At 44.2% G+C, this 7,500-nt stretch overlaps 1 protein-coding gene and 1 pseudogene across 2 annotated transcripts in view; one reads left to right on the top strand and one right to left on the bottom strand.

Moving 5' to 3' along the window:
- dpy30 (dpy-30 histone methyltransferase complex regulatory subunit) overlaps positions 1–7,500 on the bottom strand; it is a 439,880-nt gene that overhangs the window by 302,914 nt on the left and 129,466 nt on the right. The window lies entirely within an intron of this gene.
- LOC308171662 (GTP-binding protein 2-like) overlaps positions 1,960–7,500 on the top strand; it is a 20,118-nt pseudogene continuing 14,577 nt past the window's right edge. Inside the window, exons 1-2 of the transcript in view lie at positions 1,960–2,139; positions 3,848–3,874. The product of the transcript in view is annotated as a GTP-binding protein 2-like (transcript). The remainder of the gene's footprint in view (positions 2,140–3,847; positions 3,875–7,500) is intronic.

Raw genomic sequence — 7,500 nt, 5'->3', positions numbered from 1 at the left:
TCGAGCAGCGCCCTCTGGTGGTCACAGGTCGAGCCGGCCCTGTAAGCTCATGTAAACACACGAATGAGAATGAAGGGTCAAACACTTATATTTCGCAAAGTCACATTTATTGATGAATAAATTACATTTTCAAAAGTTTATAGACAAGAATATTGATAGCTATATATATTTATAATCAATACTGTAATATCAAATCTATAAACTTGCTTACGTTGCTGTCCAAAATGCAGCAGCGAGAGTTTTAACCAAAACAAGCAGACGAGCTCATATAACTCCTATTTTAGAGACTCTACACTGGCTTCCTGTTAAGTTCAGAATAGATTTCAAGATCCTTCTGCTTGTTTATAAAGCTCTCACTGGCACAGCACCAGAATATGTTCAGACCTTTTGCTAGCATATCAGCCCAATAGAGCTCTCAGGTCTTCTGCTAGCATATCAGCCCAATAGAGCTCTCAGGTCTTCTGCTAGCATATCAGCCCAATAGAGCTCTCAGGTCTTCTGCTAGCATATCAGCCCAATAGAGCTCTCAGGTCTTCTGCTAGCATATCAGCCCAATAGAGCTACAGAAACACCTAACCCCCTGGTTCTACTGAGACCTAACCCCCTGGTTCTACTAAGACCTAACCCCCTGGTTCTACTAAGACCTAACCCCCTGGTTCTACTAAGACCTAACCCCCTGGTTCTACTGAGACCTAACCCACTAACCATGGTAATTGACGTTGAAGCTGAGGAACGCACTCCTGATACCATCTTACCCACGAGAGACATTTAGTGACGACGAGAGTATCGAGAACCAGGTGAGTGTTTCCATTTTAAAGTCACAATCTGTAATTTGCATACAGAAAAGCACAAACAATTAATGCACAAAAAAACATCAGGCACGTGCACACACACACACACACACACCTCATTCCATTCAATCCATGTTCTTCCTCCTAGGACCTGGTTGCCTGGGTAACCGCCGGCTTCCTCCACATCCCTCACTCGGAGGACATCCCCAACACGGTGACCGTGGGCAACGGGGGCGGAGTCATCCTCAGGCCTCACAACTACTTTGACGAGGACCCGTCGGTCCACTCTCCGGACGGCGTGTACATCAGCCCAGGGTCTGAGCTCAGCTGTGACGACAACAAGATGGCCTGTCTGGCAGAAGAGACCTGCAGCCCTGCGCTTGACCCAATATGACATAACATGATTTATTTAAATTAATTCTCTTTTACATTATGCATGAGGCTAATTTCCCTCAACAATGATACATTCACAATATCAAATTATACTTTTAAGTTGTAAATGCATAAAAGTATAAATGATACTATTATTACGTTGTAAATGCACCAGTTACTGGTTCACTGGTTCAAATCTGCGCGCCATGATCTAAAAGTTCACCGTTTTCTCAAAGTGTCAAATAAGTAGGTCAAATAAGTAGATTACATAAGTTGCCAAAATTCCGCGAGAGATGATATATTATTATTATTATTATTATTATTATTATTATTATTATTATTATTATTATTATTATTATTATAGTATTATTATTATTATTATTATTATTATAGTATTATTATTATAGTATTATTAGTATTATTATTAATAATATTATTATAGTATTATTTTTTATTATTATTATAGTATTATTATTGTTATTATTATTATTATTATTATTGTTATTATTATTATTATTATTATTATTATAAACATGAGAATATGGACCAGTCGCGAGTGACGTCAGCGTCGTTTTGACAGTTGCTGGGGGAACGGGAGAGCGGAGGACCGGGCTGCTGCTGTTGTTTATCATCTCTGCCTCCCTCCCTCTGAACCTACCCCCTCCATCTCTCTGCCTGGACCCCTGATGATGGAGCGATGCTCAAGTCCATGTTGATGTTGATGTGAGCCCTGGATGCGGGACCTCCTCCTCCGGGATCTCTGCAGCCTCGTTGAGAAGCCCTGAAGACTGCTGCGATGGAGGCGGTGCGCGCACACGCACACGCACACGCACACACCAACCTGCAGCCTTGCAGCGGGGGTCGCAGGACCCCCAGGAAGCCCCGCGGGAAGAAGGGCAAGCGAGGGAAGCGACGCCGGAGCAGGAGGACCAAGGCCGGCAGCAGAACACCCCCGTGCACCGCCCTCCCCCCGGAGGTACGGAGCTGCTGAGCTAACAGGCTAGCGGGCCCATGAGAACCCCATAGGTTAGCTGTTAGCCTGACGTCTGACGCATGATCGGTGGAGGCAGAGGGACAGAGTGACGCGCCACAGTGACGTTTATTAGTGATGCAAAGCGAATATGAGTTAATTATTATTAGTCAGGTTATGATAAAGTGAACTATTGGTTATTTGGGGAGGGAGAGAGAGGGAGAGAGAGAGACAGAGAGAGACAGAGAGAGGGAGAGAGAGAGAGACAGAGAGAGACAGAGAGAGAGAGATTATAGCTGGCCTACATTTGCTACTACACCGTCACGATGATAAAAGTGATGTCATTTGAGGTGTAGATATAGTCTATGCATGCAGGGACACGTATGTGTTCATATCAGGTGTGTGTGTGTGTGTGTGTGTGTGTGTGTGTGTGTGTATGTATGTCTGACTGTGTGTGTGTGTATATATGTCTGACTCTGACTGTGTGTGTGTGTGTGTGTGTGTGTGTGTGTGTGTTTGAAGAAAGAAGATCAGGTTCTCAGAGAGGCTGCTATTGGTCAGGTCAGATTATCAGAGAGGCTCCTATTGGTCAGGTCAGGTTCTCAGAGAGGCTGCTATTGGCCAGGTCAGATTATCAGAGAGGCTGCTATTGGTCACGTCAGATTATCAGAGAGGCTGCCATTGGTCAGGTCAGGTTCTCAGAAAGGCTGCTATTGGCCAGATCAGATTATCAGAGAGGCTGCTATTGGCCAGGTCAGATTATCAGAGAGGCTGCCATTGGTCAGGTCAGGTTCTCAGAGAGGCTGCTATTGGCCAGATCAGATTATCAGAGAGGCTGCTATTGGCCAGGTCAGATTATCAGAGAGGCTGCTATTGGCCAGATCAGATTATCAGAGAGGCTAATATTGGTCAGGTCAGATTCTCAGAGAGGCTGCTATTGGTCAGGTCAGATTATCAGAGAGGCTGCTATTGGCCAGGTCAGATTATCAGAGAGGCTGCTATTGGCCAGGTCAGGTTCTCAGAGAGGCTGCTATTGGCCAGGTCAGATTATCAGAGAGGCTGCTATTGGTCAGGTCAGGTTCTCAGAGAGGCTGCTATTGGCCAGGTCAGATTATCAGAGAGACTGCTATTGGCCAGGTCAGATTATCAGAGAGGCTGCTATTTGCCAGGTCAGATTATCAGAGAGGCTGCTATTGGCCAGTTCAGATTATCAGAGAGGCTGCTATTGGTCAGGTCAGATCCCAAGAGAGGCTGCTATTGGCCAGGTCAGATTCTCAGAGAGGCTGCTATTGGCCAGGTCAGATTATCAGAGAGGCTGCTATTGGTCAGGTCAGATCCCAAGAGAGGCTACTATTGGCCAGGTCAGATTCTCAGAGAGGCTGCTATTGGTCAGGTCAGGTTCTCAGAGAGGCTGCTATTGGCCAGGTCAGATCCCCAGAGAGGCTGCTATTGGCCAGGTCAGATTATCAGAGAGACTCCTATTGGTCAGGTCAGATTATCAGAGAGGCTGCTATTGGTCAGGTCAGATCCCAAGAGAGGCTGCTATTGGCCAGGTCAGATTATCAGAGAGGCTGCTATTGGTCAGGTCAGGTTCTCAGAGAGGCTGCTATTGGCCAGGTCAGATCCCCAGAGAGGCTGCTATTGGCCAGGTCAGATTATCAGAGAGGCTGCTATTGGCCAGGTCATTTGATTAGTTGTTTTCTGTTTCCCTCAGGCAGAAGAAGGCAACATTGAATATAAGGTACGTATGAGGTTCTGTTGAATATATCACACTTTCTTAACACATCAATGGACACACTCACACACACTCTCACAGACACACACTATCACAGACACACACTCACACACACTATCACAGACACACACACTCTCACAGACACACACACTCTCACAGACACACACACACACACACACACACTATCACAGACACACACACTCTCACAGACACACACACACACACACACACACACACTATCACAGACACACACACTCTCACAGACACACACACACACTATCACAGACACACACACTCTCACAGACACACACACTCTCACAGACACACACACACACTATCACACACACACACACACACACTCTCACAGACACACACACACTATCACAGACACACACTCACACACACTCTCACAGACACACACACTCTCACAGACACACACACACACTATCACACACTCACACACACTCTCACAGACACTCACACACACTAACACACACACACTATCACAGACACACACTCACACACACTATCACAGACACACACACTCTCACAGACACACACACTCTCACAGACACACACTATCACAGACACTCACACACACTATCACAGACACACACACTATCACAGTGTCGGGTTGTTCTGGTTCTGGGCTTAAATGCCATATTCTATTCGGCTTGGTTGTACTGCAAGCCATGCTTAACCCGTCGCTAGTTCAAACAGACCATAGACTTAAAACAACAAAGAGACACGGAATGAATCATGATTAGTATTTACTTGCAAGGAGGACGAATATGAGGCCTCTCCTGTAGGAAGAGACGCCATATTGGTACTAAATTTCTCCTGAGTAAGCCAGTTTATTTATTCTCTCAGAAAGGCACACATGTGGTTCAGTTCTCATACAGAATGGAAAGGAGGAGTTTGTTCAGAACGAATCATTTAACAAGACGTGGCCGTGAGGCGACCAAAACCTGTTTTCGAATGGGTGAGGAAAAGTTCATGGAAATCTGATAAGAGGGGAGAGAAGGGGCCAAGGTTCACACAATCATTAACAGATTTCCAGAGACAGGCTGTGCAAAGTTTTACACAGTGATAATCCTGTTTTAACCTTCACAGAATTATATAGAGTATTTAACATTATGAAAACATCGTCTTTAACTCTAACATTTCCCTGCTGTTTTTCATAATTTATCACGATACAAACATTCTCTCTTTATTCAGGTCGTTTCAACTTTCTTTCATATTTTCTAGTTTAACTGTCATTCAACATCGCCGTACAGATCACAGACATGAATCTCAATTTGGATTAGAGTTTCTCAAATTGGGTTAGGTACTTCCAAATATTCCTGAAATCAGTTTGTTAGTCATAGCTTTGAAGCAGGGGAAGACACAACAAACAATCATTTGGTGTCAAGCATCACACATGTTCCTCCTGCTACTGCAGTCGATAGGTCAAGAGTCATTCAGTTCGTAAGGGATGCGTTTACAAATGTCTCTGATTGATAGTTCAGGGTTTCTATGTCATCTTGGGACATTACTGCCCCAGACTGGGTCGTGTGCCTGGACGGGCGTCTCGTTTGGGTCGTCGGGAGGATTTCGTCCCCTCATTCTAAGAGATAGTGGATCTGAAGAATTCTTCACTGGGTTTGAGACGTAATTCACTACCTGAATAACCCCTTTGTAGCCCGGGCTTCCACCACTACCCGTCGTCCGAGGGAAACAATGTCACCCTCCCTCAATGGCTCTGTGCATCCACGTATCTCGTTCTGCGATCTTGACAGCGGTTGAGATGCTCAGCAGCACCCCAAATGGCTCAACCCACCGCGGGCTGCCAGTGTTCTCCTTCCATCTCGTCGATGAGGATCTGGTCAGGTTGTATTCTCGATCCTGTAGGGTTAGGTTTCCGGTTCCTGTTTCCTGAAACAGAAATGTCTGGCAGATAATTTGTTCTGGCTATTTCCTGTTTCCTAAATAGCTGTCCACGTGGCCAGTGTGTTTTCCGTTTCTGCCAAATCTGCTTTACATATAACGATGAATTGAGTATCAAAGACCCCAATTGAAATATGTACTTTCATGTCACTTGCTTCTGCAAATCTTCTAATAAAGTTTTCAATCAATCAATCAATACTTCCCTAATGTCGTCTACTATGGGTAGTCTAATCTCCCATTTACTATTTCAAATTCATTAATTTCATTTATTTCATTCATTTCATTCATTCATTCATATCAAACCCATAGGTCTCAATTTTATTGTCATGTGTGTTTCCATTAGAGAAACACAATCTTCAATGTCCAGGTGTTTGGACACTGTGTTTGATCAATTCGTTCACGAAATGTGCGCCATTATCACTATATTTTTTTTTTTGTTTTTAAATTGTGTAATTATATACGTGAAAATGTGCGTTAACTCCTGTCAATCATCATTTCCCTGCTTTTTGATACATGTCATCAAAAAGAGACCATGTATCAAATTAGCTGCTGTTTGTAGAGGCTTTGTGGTAATACAATTTTCCCATCTATTCCAAATTCTGTCATTCGTCAAAATTCACTCTGAGTCTCTCTCTCCCTCTCTCTCTGTCTCTCTCTCTCTCTCCTACACAGCGAGGGGCAGAGATAAGACCTCAAGGCCATGGTGCTGCTGCCAGCCTTTAAACCTCTCTTGCTCTCCTAGTCTCCTCTCCTCGTCTCCTCTACTCGTCTCCTAGTCTCCTCGTCTCCTCTCCTCGTCTCCTCTACTCGTCTCCTAGTCTCCTCGTCTCCTCTACTCCTCTCTTTCTGTCACACACACACTTTCTTATCTCTTACTCAAACACACATTCACTCGCTCTCTGTCACACACACACTTTCTTATCTCTTACTCAAACACATATTCCCTCTCTCTCTCCTGCTTTCTCTCTCTCTCTCTCTCCTCACCCTCGTCCTTAAACAACTTTAACATTTCTCTCTCTCTTCACTTCTTGCCCTGTCTTTTCTTTTATAGCTGAAACCACTTCCCTGTAGTTTAAACACAACCATACACACGTCTGTGATTAGTTGGGTCCTCTCATTTCTCTCTCTGTTCCTCACTCTCACACTCTCTCACACAGTTCATAGTTTCAGTTCCATTCTTAGTCTGCTGTTTACCTAACACGAAAAGGATATCCATTTATCTTTCAAAGTGGATTCCTTTCGTATGTCAAACTACTCCACAGTCTAATTTCCATTAGTCTACTGTTTACATAGCATAAAAAGATATTCATCTGTCTTTTAAAGTGGATTCTTTTGCATGTCAAACAACTCCTATTTTGTACAATTTAGGATAGATAGACTTATTCATTTCGATTGCAATCTTTCTTTTTCTATTATAATTCACTTTCATTCATAGTTTCTATATTTACCGGTCTTTGTTGCTTATGTCTTTGTCTGGATCTCGTCACCCGTCTTTTTGGAGGAGAAAGGTTCGACATCTAGCCGGCCTGGACCGAATTCAACGTTCCAGGACTTTGTCCGGGTTCGCTCGATCCCGGGCTGTTGCAACAGACTGTCGGCGTTGTCGAGTCTTCTTCCCCCATCAGACGACCTTGAGATCCGGCTCGAAGGACCAAAATGTCGGGTTGTTCTGGTTCTGGGCTTAAATGCCATATTCTATTCGGCTT

Source organism: Nansenia antarctica (assembly GCF_963989245.1).
Source record: "Nansenia antarctica genome assembly, chromosome: 16".
In the NCBI taxonomy this organism is placed as follows: Eukaryota; Metazoa; Chordata; class Actinopteri; order Argentiniformes; family Microstomatidae; genus Nansenia; species Nansenia antarctica.
Note: the sequence above shows the minus strand (reverse complement) of the source record. Positions and strands in the feature narration are given on the sequence as shown.